Source organism: Zootoca vivipara, chromosome 1 (assembly GCF_965207765.1).
Source record: "Zootoca vivipara chromosome 1, rZooViv2.hap1.1, whole genome shotgun sequence".
Classification (NCBI taxonomy): Eukaryota; Metazoa; Chordata; class Lepidosauria; order Squamata; family Lacertidae; genus Zootoca; species Zootoca vivipara.
In genome coordinates this window covers 90,816,445-90,840,356 of record NC_142582.1, presented here as the reverse complement: position 1 = coordinate 90,840,356, position 23,912 = coordinate 90,816,445, and the positions used below count along the sequence as shown (strand labels likewise).

The window sequence follows — 23,912 nt, the reverse complement described above, 5'->3', positions numbered from 1 at the left end:
TCTTCCAAATATGGGACGAGCCTGTGCTGAGGAAACAGAAGCAGCCTTGCCCGCCTTCTTGCAACAAATGATGACGTCTCATCGGGCTGCAAAGGACCCTTTGGGATTTAAACCGTCGTGGCCTGGTTTTTTTTTAAATATAAAACAGAACAGAACAGAAAGACAGCTTTAGGACAAAAGCTTGTTGCAGGGCACTTCTGGCAGATGTTGTGTGCTGTTAATCATGCAGTAACTGTAAAGGACGGGTACTTTGGCAGTTTGTCGACAAAGCTGTCCAAACACCCACTTGCATATGTGACTGTGCCTTGCACAATCCAAGTCTTATGATAAGCCTGGATGAAGGTTTATTTTGGATGTATTAGACTTGCAGGCTGCTTTTGTTTCTGTTGAATTCTGCCCTGAGCTCTCACTTGCTGTGATATTGTATACGTATTATTGTATTGTATTATATGTAGTATTGATATGTATTATCAGCATGGATAAAACAAAAGTTTTACTGAGGTTTGAGATAGATGAAGGGAGCTGCTGTTTCTCAGCAGAAGGGCCCCTGCTTTCAATGCAAAGGCCCCAGGTTCAATCCCTAGCATTTCCAGGTACAGCTAGAAGAGACTCCAATCTGAAATAACTGATGAGCCACTGGCAGTGTAAACACCGTACCGAACTCGGTGGACCAATGGCTTGATTCAGTATAAGGCAGTTTGCTGTGTTTTCTGCAAAAAGGTGTTGGTGTTGGGGAAAGAAAAGCAAAGAAAGCAAAACAAAAATGATAATTGTGCAATCTGAACAAGCTGTTCAGACACACATGGCTGTTTACCTCTGTGTCGTGGGAAGTTGCTTCTAAGTTTTTGTTATTGCAACGGCTACCTTACCAGTGCATCTGGGTATCTTTCAGTGAGCTCCACAGTACTGTCAATGCAAGATACAATGTTTTACAGAAACTTAATCACTCTATGTTTCGGATCTATAGATCAACTGACGCGCCAGCTGATCCGTATGCCTCTCACTTTTGAAAAAAAATATACTGCTGGTATATGAGTGGCTGCAATCGAAGTGCACTCAGCACTTTATTGAAAATATGGTTTCTGGGTATTACGTGGAGTCTGATCAAAAGTTTTATCTGGTTGCATCATATAAAAACCATGAGGCTCTCACAAGCATAGCTGACAAGTATATTTTAATATTCTGGGGAGTGATTGCATAAGAGTACATGAAGAGGATTGTGCAAAACCCTGTCTCTACTAGAGGGGCAGATTTGCGCTGCAAATAAAGAACTGACAAATTGCTCCTTGGGTAGCTGCCAAGTTCCTGCTTGACCTCAAGTACATGATCCCCCTTGGAGTCTTCCCAATAATAGGTGGAAGATGTGCATTTAAGGTTATACTTGCACTGACAAAAAAGGAAAGGAGAAGAGAAAGAATGGCGCAAGAAAATTATATGCCTATAAAAGCCCTAGAGTAAAAAAGACAACACAGTCCTGGAAGAAAATCTAACATTTCAGGAAGCTTTGAAAGCAGAGTGCTCAAAGCGTTTGCATGGTGCATATAAAAATGGATTCCCTGCTCTGCTCCACTGCCACCCTCTGTGAAATTGGCATAGCCTTGGGAAATAAAATAGGAACTTTGAGAAGGGCTTGCTTTGCTGTAGGGTGCCTGTGCATGGAACGGTGAATTGTAATACAGTAAAGCAGGCATCCCCAAACTGCAGCCCTCCAGAGGTTTTGGCCTACAACTCCCATGATCCCTAGCTAGCAGGACCAATGGTCGGGGAAGATGGGAATTGTAGTCCAAAACATCTGGAGGGCCGAAGTTTGGGGATGCCTGCAGTAAAGCATGTGTTTCTATTGTGGCTGTAGTTTTTGTTTGCATAGGCCAGGGGTAGGGAAACTTGCTCATCCTGAGTGCCACATTCCCTTCTAAGCAACCTTCTGGGCTGGAGGCTGCAGGGCAGTGCTGGGATGGGCCACAGGCAAAACTGAGTAGAGCAATTGGATGCAAGAGACTTTTTTTTTTTTAGTTCAACAACACATTCTAGACAGGCAAAAATACCCAACAAGAGTGGAAAACAGCTAGTAATGGGTGCCTGGGTTGGTGGCGGTGGCCTGGAGAGTCCTACTAGAGAGGTTGGGTTGGACTAGATGACCTTGGGTCCAACTCTACAATTCTACGACTCTTAAGGAGCAGCTGGCAAGTCCTGGGTTCTAATGCTGTCTTCGCCACATACTAATTACTTGGCCACAGACAAGCCATTATTCCAAGATTCAGGTCTACCTTCCAGGACTGTTATGAAAGTTGTTGAAATTACATGTGTGGTTTTTGTTTCTTAACATTTGAAATGTGCTGCATGCATGATTAACCCTTTTACCCCTACTGGGGTTGTAGTGGTGTGGCGACACTTTGGGCTTCTTAATGTAGTTTAGCATATTTGCCAAGCATGGCAGCATTGACTGCAGTAAAGGTTTCAAGCTCTCTAGAAAACCCATTGCATAGCCTTTTTCTTTTTCTCTTTAGCAGAAATAATCAAGAGTTTTTAATGGCATGGTTGATTGTCTGCTAATTGTTGCAAATCACAGTGCTGTTAAAAGGAGAGCTAGAGGAATTTTATGTATTGGATTCACATATTTATGTATTTTTATGTATTGGATAATACATAATAAATAATATGAATATGTATTGGATTCACCTTTGCTAAGGAACTCAGAGTGACATAGAGTCGCCCCGCCCCCCAGTTCCCATTACATCCTCACAACAACCCTGTGAGGTAGGTTAGCTAAGAGGCAATGACTGGCCCAAGGTCACCCAATGAGCTTCATGGCCTAGTTGAACACTCTGACCACTACACCACACTGAATGAACAAAGGTTTCGAGGCAGAGAGGGAGGAATGGCTCAAGTTGAGTTGTTGATCTGAAAGTGAATAATTCTGTTCCCGCTCTGTATCCTGATGTGTGCTGGGAGTGGGGAGGACAATAGTCTCTCATTCAAGGATCTTCCCCAGCCCAGAAACAATCAAATGAACGAGTGGAAGCTTCTATTGGGAAAACTGGAGGAGGGGGGGGATACATCTGAACTGTTTCCCTGGTGGGACTTCAAAAGGGCAAGCGTGTTCAAGAGTTGCAAAACATGTGGATTGTGAAACACGCTGGAATAAAATTGCACTCCAGAAGCAGAACTGTTGGACATCTTAATGAAATTCAGCCAGGAAACTACAGGTAACATATTTGGAGCTAACAGGGCTGACCCACTAAACAAGTAATCTGCACACCTTTGCTGTTGGAAATGTAATAAACAAAATCTGCCCTTATTCCCTTATGGGGTATACAAGAGCCCTTGTAGAGTCCTGTGGAGGTTCTTCATCGGTAGGAGAAAATAACAGAGAATACTGAGAAGCAAAAAAGCTAATATGCCTGATCTTTTTTGACTGTTGCAACAGGGTGTTCGCTCTCAACACAGGAGAAAAAAGAAGGACCCAGAACAAAAGCGTGCCTGCCCTTATATAGACATTTAAAATTGCCCTCCAAGGCCACCCCCAGAAGCATCATACATACATCACAGAAGGGGTGTAGCCCAAAACCACCACCCCCAGACACGTCATACCTGCATCACAGAAAAGGGTGGTCTACAGCAGAAATCTGAGTACCTTGTTTAACTCCTGTCTGGCAGTTTACCTGTTAATGGTCATTTGACTGGATTACCTGGGGAGCCTGGCCAGTCTTTTGCAATGATAAATACTTAGTTCCTGAGCCAGGTCACAGGCTCACACCCTATTCATATTAGTTAGTATTAATACTGCTGACTTGTTGTTGTTGTTGTTTAGTCGTTTAGTCGTGTCCGACTCTTCGTGACCCCATGGACCAGAGCACGCCAGGCACTCCTGTCTTCCACTGCCTCCCGCAGTTTGGTCAAACTCATGTTCGTAGCTTCGAGAACACTGTCCAACCATCTCGTCCTCTGTCGTCCCCTTCTCCTAGTGCCCTCCATCTTTCCCAACATCAAGGTCTTTTCCAAGGATTCTTCTCTTCTCATGAGGTGGCCAAAGTATTGGAGCCTCAGCTTCACGATCTGTCCTTCCAGGGAGCACTCAGGGCTGATTTCCTTAAGAATGGATAGGTTTGATCTTCTTGCAGTCCATGGGACTCTCAAGAGTCTCCTCCAGCACCATAATTCAAAAGCATCAATTCTTCGGCGATCAGCCTTCTTTATGGTCCAGCTCTCACTTCCATACATCACGACTGGGAAAACCATAGCTTTAACTATATGGACCTTTGTTGGCAAGGTGATGTCTCTGCTTTTTAAGATGCTGTCTAGGTTTGTCATTGCTTTTCTCCCAAGAAGCAGGCGTCTTTTAATTTTGTGACTGCTGTCACCATCTGCAGTGATCAAGGAGCCCAAGAAAGTAAAATCTCTCACTGCCTCCATTTCTTCCCCTTCTATTTGCGAGGAGGTGATGGGTCCAGTGGCCCTGATCTTGGTTTTTTTGATGTTGAGCTTCAGACCATATTTTGCGCTCTCCTCTTTCACCCTCATTAAAAGGTTCTTTAATTCCTCCTCACTTTCTGCCATCAAGGTTGTGTCATCTGCATATCTGAGGTTGTTGATATTTCTTCCGGCAATCTTAATTCCGGCTTGGGATTCATGTAGTCCAGCCTTTCGCATGATGAATTCTGCATATAAGTTAAATAAGCAGGGAGACAATATACAACCTTGTCGTACTCCTTTCCCAATTTTGAACCAATCAGTTGTTCCATATCCAGTTCTAACTGTAGCTTCTTGTCCCACATAGAGATTTCTCAGGAGACAGATGAGGTGATCAGGCACTCCCATTTCTTTAAGAGCTTGCCATAGTTTGCTGTGGTCGACACAGTCAAAGGCTTTTGCATAGTCAATGAAGCAGAAGTAGACATTTTTCTGGAACTCTCTAGCTTTCTCCATAATCCAGCGCATGTTTGCTATTTGGTCTCTGGTTCCTCTGCCCCTTCGAAATCCAGCTTGCACTTCTGGGAGTTCTCGGTCCACATACTGCCTAAGCCTGCCTTGTAGAATTTTAAGCATAACCTTGCTAGCGTGTGAAATGAGCGCAATTGTGCGGTAGTTGGAGCATTCTTTGGCACTGCCCTTCTTTGGAATTGGGATGTAGACTGATCTTCTCCAATCCTCTGGCCATTGCTGAGTTTTCCAAACTTGCTGGCATTCATATCTTAAATGTACCCTTAAGACAGGATTTGTGAGCACAGAGACAATAGGGACGGGTTTTTCCCCCCCATTTCCTTCCTCCTTTCAGAGAAACATTTGGTCAGTTTTGGGAGAGTCAAAATGGTTTCAATACTTTTTCTGTACTGTTTTCAGTCATTGGTTTATATTTTTATGTACGTGCTTGCCTTGTACATTTATGAACATTTATTATATATCTAAGACCTTAAAATTCTTATAACAGAAATATAGAAGGTTTCCATGAACTTTGTTTGATTACTGCCAGCCACTAACACCTCTGGGTGTTACAGAAAAGATCCTTAGGTTGGAGGGTACAATTTTCATAAAAGCTTAAGTGCAAAGCTACCTCCTTAAAAAAAAAAGTTACAAAGTTAACCAGTGCCCTAGATGTGCTTGACTCCTGTAAATTTTGCCAGGCTTCCTAAACTAGACTGGAAGTGCAGTGTTTGCTGAGTAATGCTATATAACTGTGGGAGTGCCCCCTCTCCACCCAAGAGAGTCAGATACAGTTACAGTTATTGTGTTTCAGATGCATTTGAGGGCTTAACATGCTGGCCACATATTTCCAGTACAGTCATACCTCGGTTTAAGTACGCCTTGGTTTGAGTATTTTCAGTTTAAGTACTCTGCGGACCTGTCTGAAACGGATTAATCCACTTTCCATTACTTTCAATGGGAAAGTTCGCTTCAGGTTAAGTACGCTTCAGGTTAAGTACAGACTTCTGGAACCAATTGTGTTTGTAAACAGAGGTACCACTGTATTTCCTCTGGCTTCACTAGCATGGGCTAGAAGCTATTTTTTTCTTTTAAAAATAATGAATTAGTCATCTAGGTGAACTGACTGACTGGGTATTTGTATGCTGATCTTAAATCCTTTAAGTCCCCCTGCATGTGTCTATTGATTTTTACATAAATAATTTTAAAACCAAGACTCATAGACAATCTGCCTTTAGGAGAGAGAGAAAAAGTCTGTATTCTTGGAGGTTTAAACCAGAGGAGACCAGGCTCAAACTTCAATTATAATTGTTCCATTCTTGCACCGGTAGTGCAGTGTGAAGATCAGGTTTCCCTACTTGGTGCTCCTTGCCTTCAGATCTCTCCATGTCAAAAGCAGGGATGTGGTGGTTAAATGGGATAATAACCTCTGTTCAAATGCATCTCAGGGCTTGTTTTCATATATATTTTTTGGAGCTTGCCATTCTGTAACAGGAAGCTTCAGACACACCCTTTTTGCTGACTGCCTGTTTTGGCTCATCCATAAGTCACTGGTGCGAGGCAGTGCTCAACAAAGATCCTGGCGCCCCCACTGCTCCAGGGCTGAGCTCAAAGGGTTGGTGCCAACCCTTACTCAATTGCCGCTACCAACATGCTGAAAGCTGTAGACAAGTGGGTTGCTTGTCCTTGGGGGATGAACTGTGAGAAACTTTTAAGTAGGGAGGCCTGCTAAGCCTTCTTCCCAAGTACCCTTCCTTCCTTCCTTCCTTCCTTCCTTCCTTCCTTCCTTCCTTCCTTCCTTCCTTCCTTCTCCCTCTCCCCCTCTCTTTCTTGCTCACACACCACACACATGCATTGTGACACTACTTGGGAGCAGCTGCCTGGTGGGGAACTGGCACCAAATGTACATGGCTGGTGTGATGTTGGAGGAGTGGGAGCCGTTGAGGTTGGATCTAATGGGTGTATATTATGTACAAAAATTGTCCAGTTTTTAGGCTGCTAAGTTATGGTGAATTGTGATGGGTCAGGCCTTGTTTCTCTTTGTTTCCACTGAATCCAGCTGTAAAGATGTAACCCAGGGGTCGCCAAGATAGTTGTGGTGTGAAATGATGTCCATGACAGTTGCTTGGGTTTGCAAATGTGGCCCAAAAACGTTGGCTTCCCCTCATGCAATTAGGACATGGCGTAGGATTCTGATGGGCCATTTGTGTAGTTGTATAAGAGGGGGACACTCCTGGTCCACAGGTACGGGTTTCCTGTTACAGTACTGCTTTATGGCTATTGTATACAATTACATGAAGTACAGGATCATGACATTTCTCAAAATGCTAAAGAGGTGAGTCAGGAACTCCTCATCTCGATGGATTCCTGGCTCACTTTCAGCTTACTTATCCTTCAGCTTTACTTTTGGAGCACATCAGAGATCGAAGTAAATGGAAAACATTTCACCCATCCCTGGCAAAATTACGGTAGTGTAACCAAATGTGTCCACAGGCCATTAGATTGTCAATACTTATAAATTTTGGTAACATTTAGTAACATCAATACTCTTATAGATTTTAGTAACATTTGCCATTCCTAGAATAGAGTAGTATGGTATAGTTGAATCGGCCTTAAATAAATAATGTTGATTTATATTGGGGGGGGGGCTATCTAGTCAATGTAATTGGAGAGCATTCAAACTTCTTATTTGGTCTTCAGTTGCACAGCAGCTGTAACAGCAGTACATTGTTGTTGTTGTTGTTGTACAAAGTGGGTTTGGAAATTGCTTTACTACATGCTGCCTCTGTTTGAAGGCATTATTAAACAGATTATTAAGCAGTGTGATGCAGCAGCTAAAAAAGCCAATGCAATTCTGGGCTACATCAATAGGAGTATAGCATCTAGATCAAGGGAAGTAATAGTACCACTGTATTCTGCTCTGGTTGGACCTCACCTGGAGTACTATGTCCAGTTCTGGGCACCACAGTTCAAGAAGGATACTGACAAGCTGGAACGTGTCCAGAAGAGGGCAACCAAAATGGTCAAAGGCCTGGAAACGATGCCTTATGAGGAACGGCTTAGGGAGCTGGGTATGTTTAGCCTGGAGAAGAGAAGGTTAAGGGGTGATATGATAGCCATGTTCAAATATATAAAAGGATGTCATATAGAGGAGGGAGAAAGGTTGTTTTCTGCTGCTCCAGAGAAGTGGACACCGAGCTATAGATTCAAGCTACAAGAAAGAAGATTCCACCTAAACATTAGGAAGAACTTCCTGACAGTAAGAGCTGTTCGGCAGTGGAATTTGCTACCAAGGAGTGTGGTGGAGTCTCCTTCTTTGGAGGTCTTTAAGCAGAGGCTTGACAGGCATATGTCAAGAATGCTTTGATGGTGTTTCCTGCTCGGCAGGGGGTTGGACTGGATGGCCCTTGTGGTCTCTTCCAACTCTATGATTCTATGATTCTAAGATGCACTTGAGGCTGAAGGCAATGATCCAAATGCTTGTTAATATCAGCACATGCTGACCCACTCATATTTGCTAATAAATAAAGGCCCAGCATGCTTTGATGTGTTTTTAAAATGCCAGTTGAATGTTGTTGTTATTGTTGTTCCCACAAAATCTAGACACCGAAGCAGGTTGGTTGAACATCTGCAGTGCAGTGCAATTGAATTGTGGAATTTTAGCAAGAGTGATACAGATGTGTTATTTGTTCTGGCAACTAGATTGCTTCAGAAACCCTTGGGCTTTATTTTCCAGTCAGATATTTCCCCAGAATTGCATGTCTTGCCATCTGCTTTCTTGGCAGGTTCAGATACTTCCTTCAGGGAGCCTACGTTCCATTTCTCAAGTAATTCCACTTGTGCAACTTGTGTAACTTACCGATAGTTCCGTATCATGGCTAGAACCAATATAAACATCTGTGGCCTAAACAGAGTTGGAAGAGAACAGGAAAAATACCTATGCGGAGGTGTGCATTTCAAATTCCAGCTCAGATTGGTACATTTGCTTCTACTATGGGGCGTTAACTAATTTGAGTGTTAAAATCCCCATGTAACTAAACTTAAAAAAGAAAGGACAAGTGATGCTTAGGTGTTGTCTTTATTTAGTTCAATGTATACCCTGCACCTGTGCTTTGAATGGGCTCTTGAGATGGTTCAGGTAAAATACTTAAAATACAGGTTAAGCCAATAGCAAAATAGTTGGCTTCTATCCGGCTATTCAAAACAAGCCAAGAATTATAGCCCATTAGTCAGCAGTATTGTCTTTGTCCATGGAGTTTTCTTGGCAAGGATACTGGAGTGGCTTGCCAGTTCCTTCTCCAGGTGGATCACGTTTAGTCAAAACTCTCCACTATGACCTGTCCATCTTGGGTGGCCCTGCATGGCATAGCTCATAGCTTCTCTGAGTTATTCAAGCTCCTTTGCCACGACAAGGCATTGATCCATGAAGGGGACAGACAGATCGTGAAGCTGAGGCTCCAATACTTTGGCCACCTCATGAGAAGAGAAGACTCCCTGGAAAAGACCCTGATGCTGGGAAAGATTGAAGGCACAAGGAGAAGGGGATGACAGAGGACGAGATGGTTGGACAGTGTTCTCGAAGCTACGAACATGAGTTTGACCAAACTGCGGGAGGCAGTGCAAGACAGGAGTGCCTGGCGTGCTATGGTCTATGGGGTCACGAAGAGTTGGACACGACTAAACGACTAAACAACAACAACAACAAGTCAGCAGTATTAATACTAACTAAAAGCTGAGGAAATAAAAAAGTAATGGACAGAGCAGGTTGCCCCTGGAAGAAAGAGATTAACAAGCCTCTTGAGTTTGGCTGCCTAAGGCACTTGAAGCAGAGGCCTCTCTCCCAATGACCTAAGTGTGCAGGAAAGGTTCATATGGAAACAGGTGTTTACATTAGCTTCCACAGTCTCAAATCTTTGAGGGTTTTAATGGTTGGCTTTCAACTGTGCACAGAAGCAGCTGTGTGAGTGGCAGCAACAGCAACACCTGAAGCTTGGGGAGGAGGTCCTCTCCGTCACCCCCCCTCTAGAGCACTCATTCAGATTCCCTCTCATCAGAGCTTCAGACTGTCCAGCTGCCCATATGAGGAGATGCCCAATTCTAGGAATCAAAGCATTTGGTATTGCCTGGCCCTGGACTGCTAGATAGCACCCACGCGGGGAGCGAGAGGGCTATTATATTATATGGTGTGCATGATACCTTCTAGTTTAAACATACCCACCGGTGGTGGCAGCAACATGGAAAATACATTTTCCCATCACTGTCTCTCCAGTGCCATCATCATAGGTCACCACTACCTTGGGATGCGGGTGGTGCTGTGGTCTAAACCACTGAGCCTCTTGGACTTGTCGATCAGAAGGTCAGTGGTTCAAATCCCCACAACAGGGTAAGCTCCCATTGCTCTGTCTCAGCTTCTGCCTACCAAGCAGTTTGAAAGCACACCAGTGCAAGTAGATGAATAGGTACCGCTGCGGCGGGAAGGTAAACGGTGTTTCTGTGCACTCTGTTTTTTGTCACGGTGTTCTGTTGTTCCAGAAGCAGTTTAGTCATGCTGGCCACATGACTCGGAAAGCTGTCTGTGGACAAACACTGGCTCCCTCAGCCTGAAAGCGAGATGAGCACTGCAACCCCAGTCTCCTTTATCTTACCGCTATCTTGTAAAATAATCATCTTATCGTTGTGCTTCTGAATATCAGTTGCTTGAAACCATGGGAAGGGAGAGTGCTCTTAGGATTGGGTTCTGCTGGGGGTTTGCCAGAGGCAGCTGTTCAGCCACTGCGAGAACAGGATGCTGGACTAGATGTGCTGTTGGGCCTGATCCAGCAGGCTCTTCTTATGTTAGAGATCAGGGGTCAGCAAACTTTTTCAGCAGGGGGCTGGTCCACTGTCCTTCAGACCTTGTGGGGGCCAGACTATATATTTTTTTGGGGGGGAGAACGAATTCCTATGCCCCACAAATAACCCAGAGATGCATTTTAAATAAAAGCAAACATTCTACGCATGTAAAAATACGCTGATTCCCGGACCGTCCGTGGGCCGGATTTAGAAGGCGATTGGGCCGGATCAGGCCCCCGGGCCTTAGTTTGCCTACCCATGTTATATATAGATCATTTTTCAGCTTAGAGTAGACCCGCTGAAATTAATAAACACAACTAATTTAGATCTATTAGTTTGAATGGGTTTATGCCGAGTACAACTTAGTGGCATACCGTCCGTAGGAAGCTGCCTTTCACTGAGTTGGTCCATTTAGCTCAGTACTGCCTGCACTGACTGGCAGCAGCCATGCAGGGTTTCAGGCGGGATCTCTCAAAGCCATGCCTGAAGATGCTGGGTGCAAAGCAGACGCTCTGTTACTGAGCTACAGCTCTTCTCCTGTATGACAGAGTGTATTAGAGTTGTTAAGTACACAATGTCCAAATCTTAAGACTAATGTATGCTGGTTATATACTGACTGGGCATTTTGCGTTCATATTATATCTTATGTATAAAAGTCCTCAAGCTGTTGCACTTGTTTCTTTTCCTAGGTGTTAAAACAACTGAGGAGGAGAAGTGTTAAAATAACTTAAGTTTTATACAAGAAGTACAGAAAAGCAAAATTGTAATGTGATTTGGCTTTGTCCATGGAGTTTTCTTGGCAGGGATACTGGAGTGGCTTGCCAGTTCCTTCTCCAGGTGGATCACGTTTAGTCAAAACTCTCCACTATGACCTGTCCATCTTAGGTGGCCCTGCATGGCATAGCTCATAGCTTCTCTGAGTTATTCAAGCCCCTTCGCCACGACAAGGCATTGATCCATGAAGGGGAAAGCCAAATCACATTACAATTTTGCTTTTCTGTACTTCTTGTATAAAACTTAAGTTATTTTAACACTTCTCCTTTTGACCAAACTGCGGGAGGCAGTGCAAGACAGGAGTGCCTGGCATGCTATGGTCTATGGGGTCACGAAGAGTCGGACACGACTAAACGACTAAACAACAACAATGTGATTTGGAGAGAGACTCAGTGGTCTTCTTGTTAATTCTTGATGTATATTTGACATTAATAAAAACTGGAAGATTTTGCAGTTCTTCTACATTTGCATCCTGTCCCTCCTTTCGGGAACTCATAGCAGCTTCAGATATTACAAACATGGACCTGCAGCTCCCTAGGCAGTCTCTTCCTCCATTGTCTGCTGACGATGGATGATAATGTTCAAAATATATATTGGGTAGGAGAGGAGAATAGGCTACATTCTATAATATTTCCTGTGCAGGAGCCTCTTTGGACTTCTAAGCAAGCAACGCTACATGAAAGGGCTCCATGCGCATTAGATGTAAATCTGTGCAAGAGAGCCTCAATAAGAAAGAAAGAAAAAGAGAACTGAAGGGTAAGAGAAGTTCCAACAGAGAAGCAGCAATCAATTCTTTCTCCACCTACTACCATATTCCTGTCTAAGTTCCCTCCACTCTTCCCACAAGCTTCCCTATGGGGTTTGTGCCACATTTACCCTTGCAAACATGTAGCTGGACCTCTGTGGAGAAGAAAGCTAGTGCAGGTAATTTAGAGCAGACAAGTGACTGTAGGATAAATAAAAATTGCCTTTGTCTTGCCACCTTCTCCACTCTGGTTTTTTTTTTTTTTTTAAGTAAACTGTTGTGAAACTCACTTACAAAGCATTTGCTTATCATGTAGATATTACCTCTTAATAATTGTGAGAGGAAACTGCTGGTAGCTTTTCTCTATAACATCTGAAGCCACTGAACAGCTTATGTGGCCCTATGATTTAGGCACTGATCAGCTTAGCTTTAACCCGGTCAGAGGATCACCTGCTTTCTAGGCCGCAGGTTTCATGGCCAAGTCATTAATAGCAATATTTAACAAACAAATATGATGTATTCTAAGTCTTTAAAGAGCAGGGAGGGGAAATCAATACAGTGGTACCTCGGTTTAAGTACACAATTGGTTCCGGAAGTCTGTACTTAACCTGAAGCGTACTTAACCTGAAGCAAACTTTCCCATTGAAAGTAATGGAAAGTGGATTAATCCGTTCCAGATGGGTCCGCGAAGTACTCAACCTGAAGCATACTTAACCCGAAGTATGAGTGCAATTGGTTCCAGAAGTCCATACTTAACCTGAAGCGTACTTAACCTGAAGCAAACTTTTCCATTGAAAGTAATGGAAAGTGGATTAATCCATTTCAGATGGGTCTGCGGAGTGCTTAAACTGAAAGTACTCAAACTGAAGCGTATGACTGTATTTGAATTAAGTTTTTATATAGGGGCAACTTGGACATTACATGACACAACTTTTGGGGGGTGATGTGCCACTTCTAAGAGCGCTGTGGATACCTTAGTATAATTGAAGTCACTTTCCAGTCATAGGTTGTTGCTTAAACAGAAGGGATCTGAAAGTCTAGTGGCATGGTTAGTTACTCAACATGTCTATTTTGGGGAGCTAATAAATTGGCAGGACATAGTGACCTACTCCAAAGTGACTTTTTAATGCAGATATTTCAATGAAACTTTATCAAGTCAGGCACAGCGTGAAGGCTTTGACAACTGAAATGTCATTGCCTCTCTTTTATCAAAATCCTAGAGCTTTAGATTTTTGCTATTCAGGATATGCTTGGCCCCAATGTAGAATACTCTGCTATTGTATCTGTGCTGTCAGGAAAGTGTTTATTTACCTTTCAGAATTCAACAGAAAAGACAATTTTTCCAGATGTGGCTTCTCCTGTCATCATAGCATTGTGATCTGACAAACCACAATGAACACCCAAGACGAAAGTGCTAGGGCATAATGTGGTTAATTTATTTGAACTAACTAGACAATTTTTGGCCTGCAGGGCAGTAGCTTTAATGTGTTGCTATTCAGTGATGGTGCTTTATGAGGTGTACCCTGCACAAGAAGTATTGGGTGGGAGAGTCACCATGAATTGCTTTAAATTTTCATGTGCTGAACATAAAATTATTAAAGGGTGACAGTGTGAACAAAGCAGAAGTGGGTAATTCATGAAAACTATGGCAAAGGTCCATGGGTTTGTTGCCAAACAAACAAAAAATATTTAATTGCATGGAAATAGAAAATGAACGTTGTTGTCAGTACAACAAACTGATTAATGTTTGGTGAATATGGAGTGGTAGTCTCTTGGCACCAATGATAATGGTGAAGTCCTACTCAGGCTTGTTTGGGGGGTGTATCTTGCTTTAACTCTGGGAAATTCTGAGTAAAAGTATATATAATTGGGCTGCAAATCTGCTATCACCAGTACTCACAGCAAGCTTTTGCTGAAGTTAAACCATTTGAGCTCTTGTTTTGAGAAGTTTTGATAATCGTCATGCTTTCTTGCAATGTCATGAAAAGCTGAAGACAATTTGCGAGAGAGCTTTATGGAAAGCATCGTCAACATATAACACCCCCACCCTACCCCACCAAAAAGAGAAATATCAATGTCGTCAATGTTCTTCTGACTCAGGACTGCATGCCTAGAGCCAAAGATTTGCATTACAGGATAGCTGAAAGTGATAGCAATAAGCAGCAAAATGTTACCGTGCCTCTTCCTTCCTTTCCCCCTCCTCATAGGGTGATTTATTGTACATAATATTGTCACTACTCTCCTTGAATTGGTTGGCAAGGAAAGATACACAGTGATCTCTCTAGTATCCTGAATGTTTAAAGCAGGCATCCCCAAACTTCGGCCCTCCAGATGTTTTGGACTACAATTCCCATCATCCCTGACCACTGGTCCTCTTAGCTAGGGATCATGGGAGTTGTAGGCCAAAACATCTTGAGGGCCACAGTTTGGGGATGCCTGGTTTAAAGCATATCCTGCTCCCCTGAGCTGCCACTATCACAAAGGTCCAAAAAGACCTGAGTCGGAAGATGTCCTTCAGAGCATCAAACATCTAGTGATTTCTTTGCAGGCCTAGAAGATGGCTATATGCAGACATGGAGCCTGTATGCGGGGTTGTACTGTACAGAGATCACAAGATTTTACTTTCTGGTGCATGTAACAAAGCCCCCCTGACAGTCCTTTCTCATTTTCTCCAGGACAGGTAGGTTGAGTGATTTTGAGTGGAGAAATGGCAAGGTGTATGTGCTTAACTGCCCACCACTTCAGAACTCCAAATTGCCCTTGGAACACTTTGTATGCCCCTATTTTCTTTGGAGAAATGTTGGAGGGTATGGCATTAAAGTGTGTTATATGGAGTTGCTGATAAAATAAATGAGATGGCATAAGGAGAGTGTGCTTGTTCTCTCTGTGTGTGCGTGTGCGTGTGGTGTTAGGATATATTGCACATCTTCTGAAGAAATAGCCATGTGCTCTCCCAAAAGTATGTCTCTCTTCATTTCAAGATTTTAAAAATTGCACAGTGAAAAATGTGGAATCTGCTTATGCACTCTGAGGATGCCTGGGAGTGAGCCCCATTTAAGCCTTACTTCTGAGTGTATAAATAGGATTATGATGTAATGACGCCTTCCACAAACGTATCTGAAACACTGCTTTAAGTGGGAACTGCAGTGATATCTCACTTACCCCATATCACTTATCCAAAACGTGAGGATATTTTGATGATAAAGCCTGCATTGAAACAATGAGAAGAACAAAGCCTATATGCAAATGTGAGCTTTATCTTGATAAAGGACTTATAATTACTCTTAATTGTATCTTTAGAAGGCTGCTGCTGGTTTCACAGGCCTTTTCTGTGGATCCTGTTTGCATGTGTTCAAACTTGACACTTTTGCATACTGAATAAAAGAGCCCATGGGAACACAAGTGATACTGTGAATTATGGTAGAGCTGGAAACATCATAGCTGGTAATTTGTCAATGTTGCTGTTTTCACCAAATGCATATTGTCTTTAACAACATTCAGAGTCCCTTTGAATTAACATAGAATCATGCTGTGGGGCTCATATTTCCATTTGACACTGAACACTTGATCCCAGATGTGCACAGAGCAGAAAACCCTTGGCATCCTTTCCAGGAACCTGGGGTTTTTCCATTGGTTTGGAATGTGTACCGCTAGGCTGTTTGATTTCACTTTGTGGGAGGTTATAAGCCGTGGCTGCAGAGGCTGCATAACACACACCCCATACATTGAAAGCACACACCCTGCAAGAATGCTGGGAACTGTTGTTTACCCTTCACAGAGCTACAACTCCCAGCACCCTTAATAAATAAGAGTTCCCAGATTATTTGTGGATGTGTGCTTTCAATGTATGGTGTGTTTGAAGCCAGAGTCTAGTTGATCAAAGGCTTTTATATACAAATGCCTTACTCTGAGATCTGAAAGCTATGCAGTATTATTATTACCGGTATTATTATTAGACAGTAGATTACATTAAGGCAGAGGACGTCCAAATCTAATGAGGAACCAGTGAACTCATGGGTTGCTACCAGAAGCAAACATGGTGTGTGCAACAAGGAAAGAGCGATGCTTTGTCTGTTTCGTACCTCGTGCCATGTTCAGTCTCCAGTATCACCAGTTAGAGGAACTCAGATTACACGATTGAGAAACTCCTCTGCCTAGGAAGCATCTGTCAGATGCTGGAGGCTGAAGAATGGGTTGCCCTCCAGATGCTGTTGGACTACAACTCCCATCATCCCTGACTGTTGGCTTTGGTAGCTGGGACTGGTGGGAGTTGAGTTCCACAATGTCTGGATGGGCACAGATCTTTTATCCCTGTACCGTAGGCTGACTTCAGTCTTGTATGCAGCTTGCATTCCCTCCCCTTTTTCTTTTGGTACTTGAATACCCAGTCCACCGAGGTGTTTTAAATTTACATAGCAAGGGTGCAGATACAGGATCTTTAAACAATTATGGCATAATTGAACTGTGTTCGGCAACCCTGAGTATGCATTTGTGCTAAATGACTTCTAGAGGGATAATTGCATTAGTGTGCTATAAAGAAATAACAGTCTTGTGGCATATTAAAGAGACATGATTTCTCTTCATCTTTGGAACTTCCTTCCTAGGGAACATAAGTGAAAAGACATTTTTTTCTTAAAGTCTGTTTTGGTTAATTATCATATGCTGTGCTTTGAAACTTCATTGCTGCTGCTTATAAATTAGTGGGGTGTTTTATTCCTGCTGCATTTCTGTGTTTTGAAATTGTGATGGCAGTGCAAGTCATGTATTTACTTAAGCAATTTCTAACAAATTTCCTATGGCATAAGGCCAATAGAGCCCACAGTATCAGATGCATGAATGGTTATCCTCAGTTGGCAGGCTTATCTATCTGTATGGGGAGGGGGTGTCAGGGAAAGCAAAAGGTATTATGGTACTTGAATAAGTTCAATTAAAGCTTAAGTAATAAAAAAGTATTTTTTCTATATCCAATCAAAGTTCTTTCCGAGACTTCAACTTATCAACAGACACTGTGCAATCCACCAGAAATTGATCAATGATCCACTGGTGGATTGTGGTCTACCTTTTGACCACCCTAGAGATAGGCGGCTGTTCTACCTCCTCTATCAGAGACTGTAGGTCTATGAATACCTGTTGCTTCACATGGGTATCTGGTCTACCATAAGAGTGCAGGAATGGATAACCCTTCTTATTGTGTTCTGGCATCTCCTTATATATCACCTTATGGCAAATTCACACTTAGAGCCTCCCTAAACTCTGCTACTTTGCACCACTCCTTTGTAGCTGGATGATTTGAATTTTCCAAATCTCCTCCTGACTAGAGGCATCTGTCTAGCAAGTGTTGGGCTGTCCCATTTGGCTCTTCCCGGCAAGAGGAATGCGGTGAATGCCTTTGCAAGATGGTACATGACAGAACTCTTGCCCAGCTGTTATGAGGCTGCTCCTCTTCTTTTTCCTTTTCGGTTGCAGAAACCAGCAGGCTGCCAGGGCTTCGATTCCTTCCTGTTCTGCCACAGCACTGTTCCTTCCTCTTGCACTCATTTGCAATGCACGTTTCTTTCCTGCTGTAGTAGTAAACGGAGGCTGCTGTTGCATGGATATGCCGCGCGCTGTGCAAGATGCAAATAAAAACTGAAAATGCGGTGGTGTTGGTGGATGAGATGCAGATTACTTAGTGGGAGGCGCCAGAGGAAGACGGCCACACAGTTGCGGAACTCACAACTCTCCAAGGGAGGGCTTATCAATAGCCTTCTTTCACATACATAAAGGAGCTGGAGCTGTTGCACAAGAACAAGCGATGAGTCACGGCAAAGCAACTCAGAGGCCTCTCGATACTCGAATGTTTTACTCTGGGCTGCTCAGTGCTCACCCTTCCTGCTTCCCACATTTTTGGTGACAATTCCCACCCCCACCTTCCCGTCTGCATTTTGTTTTTGGTTTGCATTTGTGCAAACGGCAGGAAATGTCGTGGCACTTCCTAGAGTAGCTGGTTCAAGTACTCAAGCGCGTGCGAATCGTAAGTGCCTCGTTGTGCAAGTCCTGACAGCCCAATCCTATCCGCCTTTTAATTTGGATCGGGCGCAAGCCATTTCGTGGGATGTATTCCCGTACAATAACTCGCGCCAGGGGGGGGGGAGAATCCTGCACAGATTTACTTGGGCTTAACCCCCCCCCCCAACGAAGTGGCGCGTGCTTGCCTAGGATCAGCCTGCACCCCTTCAGGATGCAGCCGGGAAATCTGCGCTTCTAAATCATATTGGTGCGGCCCTGTAGACCATTTTCTCCCTGCACGCCCCGTTGCATTTCCTGCGCCCAAATGTGAGTTTCCAGCGCTTTAATTGGGGCTTTTGTTTTGATGTGCCCCCCCCTGCAAAAAATCACGCACAACAAGCCTGATTTACGGGCTTAGCCGATAAAAGCAAGGAGAGAGCAAAAGTAAACGTCCCTCCGAACGGGAAAAAGTCAGCACTATTCCTGGCAAAACAGCGTTTCCAGTAACGTGATCAGGCTCTTTCCCCCTGACCTTGTAGCTGCATCGAGATGCTAACCGTGCGTGCCAGAGCAACTGGATCTTCCTGGCAACCGAACCTTTTGGACGGACGGGCCCACTCTCTCCATCTCATAGCCACAGGCGGGCACTCAAGCACGAACGAAAGTGTTGAGTTACATTGGGTGGTTATTATATTATATATTCGAAAACAACTTTATTTGCCTTATATGGCCACAGGAAATGGGCGTGGCTTAGGCCTGCTGCCGGGTGGGGGAGCCTGAGCAGAAGGCCGTTGTGCTGATGAAGTGGAAGAGCTGGTTTTACTTCTGTTGCAGCAGGGCATATGTGTTTTGCAGGAGGCGGCTGCTCCTAATTTCCTTTCCTGAGAGTTGTGCAATCTCTTGGTTCTCAGAAGGAGGCGGGGGGACGGGTGGGTGGGAAAGTCAGCGCTCTCTGCTGTGGCTGCTGCTGCTGCTGCAGTTGCTGCCTCCTTCGTAGCTAAGGAGCTTCTCTTCCCTCCTCCTCCCCCCACCGCCCTCCTCCCTCCCCACCGCTCTGCTCCCCAAGCTGTGATCTCAAATCCTGTGACTCAGAGACTTGCAATCCTGACACTGCAACGTGCGGTTGGCGGCGGAGAGGGCAACAGCAGCAACAGCAACCGGGGCTCTCCACATCCCGGGCGGCAGCCAGCAAACACTGCAGGACTTTGTGCGCAGAGAGCGAGCAACCGAGCAGGCTGACAACTTGTGCACGGGATCTTTGCAGGGAAACTTCCTGCATTCTTTCCAAGGGAGCCTTGCTGGGGGGGGGGGGTAGCGGGAAGGTCTGTTCCTCCTCAGTCGCTTGTTGCTGTTTGGATTTGGCACTTAAACCGTCAGCAGAGAAGCACTGGAGCGAAGAAGAGCGATGGGAACTCGCCTGGCTTTTATTTGGCGCTTGAGAACAAGGAGGTAAGTTTGAAAGCGAGGGGGGACGGGGACGTCCGCACGCTCCAGAGGAGGGCCTCTGCTTTTCTTCCGCTTGTTCTTTGCAGCCCGGGGCTGGTGCTGCGTGGGGAAGAAAGGGTGCGTGTGTGTTTGCAGCCGTGGAATATATATTTAGATTTGTTGCAATAGATATATTGCAAGGAGTGGATGCAAGAGTTAGAGTGGAGAGGGAGAATCGAGGGCTGTTGGGGGGAACTTTTTTGGGTTGCCTTTCCTGTTTTCTTTAAAGCCTGCCTGCCTGCATACTGCGAGCCCTGCGTTTTGCCTCACTCTTGTTTGTGCAGCTACGCAGTTCGGCGCTGCTCAGGGGCGGCCGCGGAAAGGAGGTTTCCTCCCTTCAGAACCGGGAAATGAGACGCAGGCGGAGTGTTCTCTCTTTCTTGTGTGTGTGTTTTGCAAAACGTTCCCTTTGTCAGATGGAGCAGCTTCTAAACGGGAGAAAGAAGTGGAAAGAGGTGATTCGCATGGCCTTTGCTCTCTCTCTCTTAGTCATGAGATGGACATTTTTCTGGCCAAAGACGTCGCGCTTTCAAAACGACACTGCCGCCATGCAATCCCCACTCTCCCGGTCGCCGCCGCATATAATTCACCCTAATCCTTTGCTCCTGATTAATGGGTAAATCCCGAAGTGGAATTTAAGCTATGCTTTGTGTCTGAGGGTGGAAGTCGTGCAAGATTGCCTTATCTGTTCTTTCCCTCCACTCCGATTTGCCTGGTACCCCTGGTTATCAGAGTATTTTGATGAGGAATTGCAATGCCAACTTCCCCCCTCCCCCAAACACACACAAGCCAAAACCTTGGGACTCTCTCGTACAGATTTTCCCATTTTGTTAAGAGCAACGTGCACCGCCCCGCGTGTGCACAGATGGGCCGCAAGTCTTTATTTACCAGTTTTTTTTTGGGGGGGGGCCCTGCGAGTTTCAGAGCAGCCGTTCATTCCTGTTCGGAAGCATAAAAGTTGTGCTTGTGTAAGGTAGTTCCTGCATCTCATGCTTTTTGCAAACATTGGGGTTGCAGAATGAGATACTCTTTTTTTTAAAAAAAATACACGGTGGTTTAGTTCCTTAATTCCCCACTTGTTTCGGCCCATATGGCTAGCAAACCTGTAGAATGTGCTCCTACGGGCAGCTAAGTCCCAGTGTGCTCATAAATTTTTAGAGAATGAGATAAGGGATGTGAAGGGAGTCGAGGTGGTGGTTTAAAGTCCAGGTGACTCCTGGGTCCCAGAACTGTGATCTCATCCTGCAATCCAGCAGCCGCTTGAGCAAAAGTGGCAGTAATGTTGAAAGATATGTGTAATCACAGTCGTGGTGACTTGCCAGGGCGTATGGCCATAGTTCTGGCAGGTGACATCATCGAAGCTGTTCTAGTTCCTGCAGAAATCAATGAGAGAGCTTTGCTGTTAACTAGAGGAGCATAATAGGTCCTTGTACTTGGCGAGTGCTGCATCCTACATAAGAGGAGCCTGCTGGATCAGGCCAATTGCCTATTTTGTGCAGCATCCTGCTCTTATAGTGGCCAGCCAGGTGCCTGTGGGAAACCCACAAGCAACTCTGCCCATCTTCAATTCCCAGCAACTGGTATTCAGAGGCATAATGCCTCTGACAGCGGAGGTGGAACATAGCTATCCTGGCTAGTAGTTCTTGACATGCACTTTAAAATAATAAAATCTGTCCTGCATCTTCTAACATGCAGTTCAATCGGAAGTGCACAAATTGTACCGGTAGTAGTTGTGTTTTGGCTCTGAGATGGGCAGCTTTAAGCAAAAGTATGTTTGTTGGTGACATTTATGTAAAGGCTCATTTAGATGGTCTTCTCTCACAGAGAAGAGAATCTGCCTGTTTATACTGTACAGGAGAGGTATTGTCTTCTGATACACAGAATTAAATGCACCTTTTTTTTAAAGCTTTGGGTTTCATGCCTTGCCCGGTGGTTGTATTGCCTGTTCCTGTGTAATGTCTCTCGTGTGCAGATGTGTTGATAATGTTTGCTTCTGCCTAGGGCTGACTTCAGAACCACAGATAAGTTTATTGATTGTTTCCAGGCCACTGTAAATAGCACAGTTTAGGCTGGAGCAATACAGGAACTACACATGGTTTTACTTCCTCTGTGATGGGTTAGCTCAAGTGATTTGGCCACACTCCATGCCAAAATTGCAGAGAATCCTTTGTACACATGTTGCAGTAGAAATGTAAGGGTTCCTTGAAGGTAGAAATTTGGAAAAACGCTACACTAAAGAAATAAGTCAACACCCCTTATTTTCCAGAAATAGAAACACTAGGAAGCCAAGGATATGCCTGAAGAATGGCCTTCAAGTACATTAACTCTTGTCTAGGCTTAAGATATGTGCACACTGTTCTTAAGAACTTTATCACCTTGTTGGGACTGCCAGGGCAATGTAATCAAATGCAGGAATCTATTTAAAAGACCACTAGTGACTTTGCTAAAATCTTAAACGTGTCTCGAAGCTTAGTATAAGTTAATTCAACCTTTGCCAACATGGTGCTCTCCAGATAGTTTATTCCCATTGGTCCCAGTCAGCACAGAGTTGTGTAGTCTATAGCACCTGGAGGGGGCCAAGTTGATGAAGGCTGTGTTGAGTAGTCCTGGGCAGACTGAGGTCAACCATTTACTCCTTGCACCCTTAGTAACTTGCTGGACCTTTTATATTGAACTTGTTGGGATTGAGGAAGAGATACTTTATCCCTCCATGGGTGTGATTGCAATGACTTTTTAGTCTGTTCCTTTGTCTTAAGAAATTATGCAAACTATGCTGGCTTGAGGCTTTGGGTTACTAAAGAATGAACTTGATGCCAGGATGTCTTCTTATGTGGATTATGGCAAGAGGCCTGAATGGCAGAAGGCATACAACTATGTATATACTGGTAGAGTGCTTTGGCACTAATTGTGGGAACCTTTCTATAGCACAGAAGTCTCTAGATGCTGAGACATTGCGGTAACTTTTGATGAAGGAGGGTGGTGGGCTGTTAACACTTGCATCTCTATAAATCTCTAAGAGTCTTGCATCTCTATAAATTTAGACTCAGTGGAATTGATTTGGGTGCAACCACACTCTGTCTCTTCTCCCTCTACACTTCCAGGATCTACCCGAGTGTGCTGTCTTGGGTTCTTTTTTTGGTGACTGGTGCTCTCTACATGTCTGCATGACTTTTAGGTCTGGCCCTGCAGTATTCTCCAGCCTTGTTCTTGTATTTCGTTGTGGTTTTAAATCGGGATCAGCAACCTTTTTCAGCCATGGGCCAGTCCACCGTCCTTCAGACCTTGTAGGGGGCTGGACTATATTTTTGGGGGGAGGGGGGAATGAACGAATTCCTATGCCCCACAAATAACCCAGAGATGCATTTTAAATAAAGGACACATTCTACTCATGTAAAAATACGCTGATTCCTGGACCATCCGCGGGCCAGATTTAGAAGGTGATTGGGACGCACACGGTCCCCAGGCCTTAGGTTGCTTACCCCTGATTTAAATCAAAGTGTATGGTTTTTCTAATTTGTGCATTTTCATGCCCAAGAATGCGTACTACAGTGGTACCTCTAGATATGTACCTGATCCGTTCCTGGGTGCCATTCTCGCCCCGAAAAGTATGTCTCCAGAGCGGAGCTTTTGAGCATGCACGAAGCGCCAATAGAGCACTTTTGCGCATGTGTGCGCGGCGGAACCCGGAAGTAAACACTTCCGGGTCTGTCACGCACTTAACTTGAAAATACGCAAGCTGAAGCAGATGCAACCAGAGGTATGACTGTACTGTAATTGGTTTACTGTAACAATGAAAGCATATTGGTTTGCAACTTAGTAAAGAGTTTTATACTTCCAGTTTATACGAGCATCATCCGAAATGTTTGGTCATGCAACCCACATGTCTTTTGTGCTGCACAATTTTATCTGTTTAGAGATAAGGAGGGGGAGGTATAACTGTGAAATTATTAGATTTTTGTTCAGGTGTCTGTACACATGCAAGGATGCAAGACTGAAGAGAAGTCACAAGCCAGTGGAAAGTTAAGTGTGCAGGATTGTGGGCAATGTTGCAGGGAAAGGCCGGTAATGATTGGACAAAACAGTGTTTCTCCATGAGGTGGAAAGTAAATGTCTGCACTGCTTGGTGTCCTAAATACTAATAAATTGCTGTAATAATTGATATAATGCA

General features: G+C 44.3%; 1 protein-coding gene across 4 annotated transcripts in view; it reads left to right on the top strand.

The window, feature by feature from the left end:
• Positions 1-23,912, top strand: part of MIDEAS (mitotic deacetylase associated SANT domain protein) — a 71,638-nt gene that overhangs the window by 921 nt on the left and 46,805 nt on the right. Inside the window, exon 1 of one of the 4 annotated variants that reach the window (XM_088654736.1) lies at positions 19,316-19,708. The exons of 2 other annotated variants lie outside the window; for them this stretch is intronic. The gene's annotated coding sequence lies outside the window, so the exon portion shown is untranslated. Of the gene's footprint in view, positions 1-19,315; positions 19,709-23,912 lie in introns of those variants that run through there. One more of the 4 variants, XM_035112656.3, reaches the window with a different exon arrangement.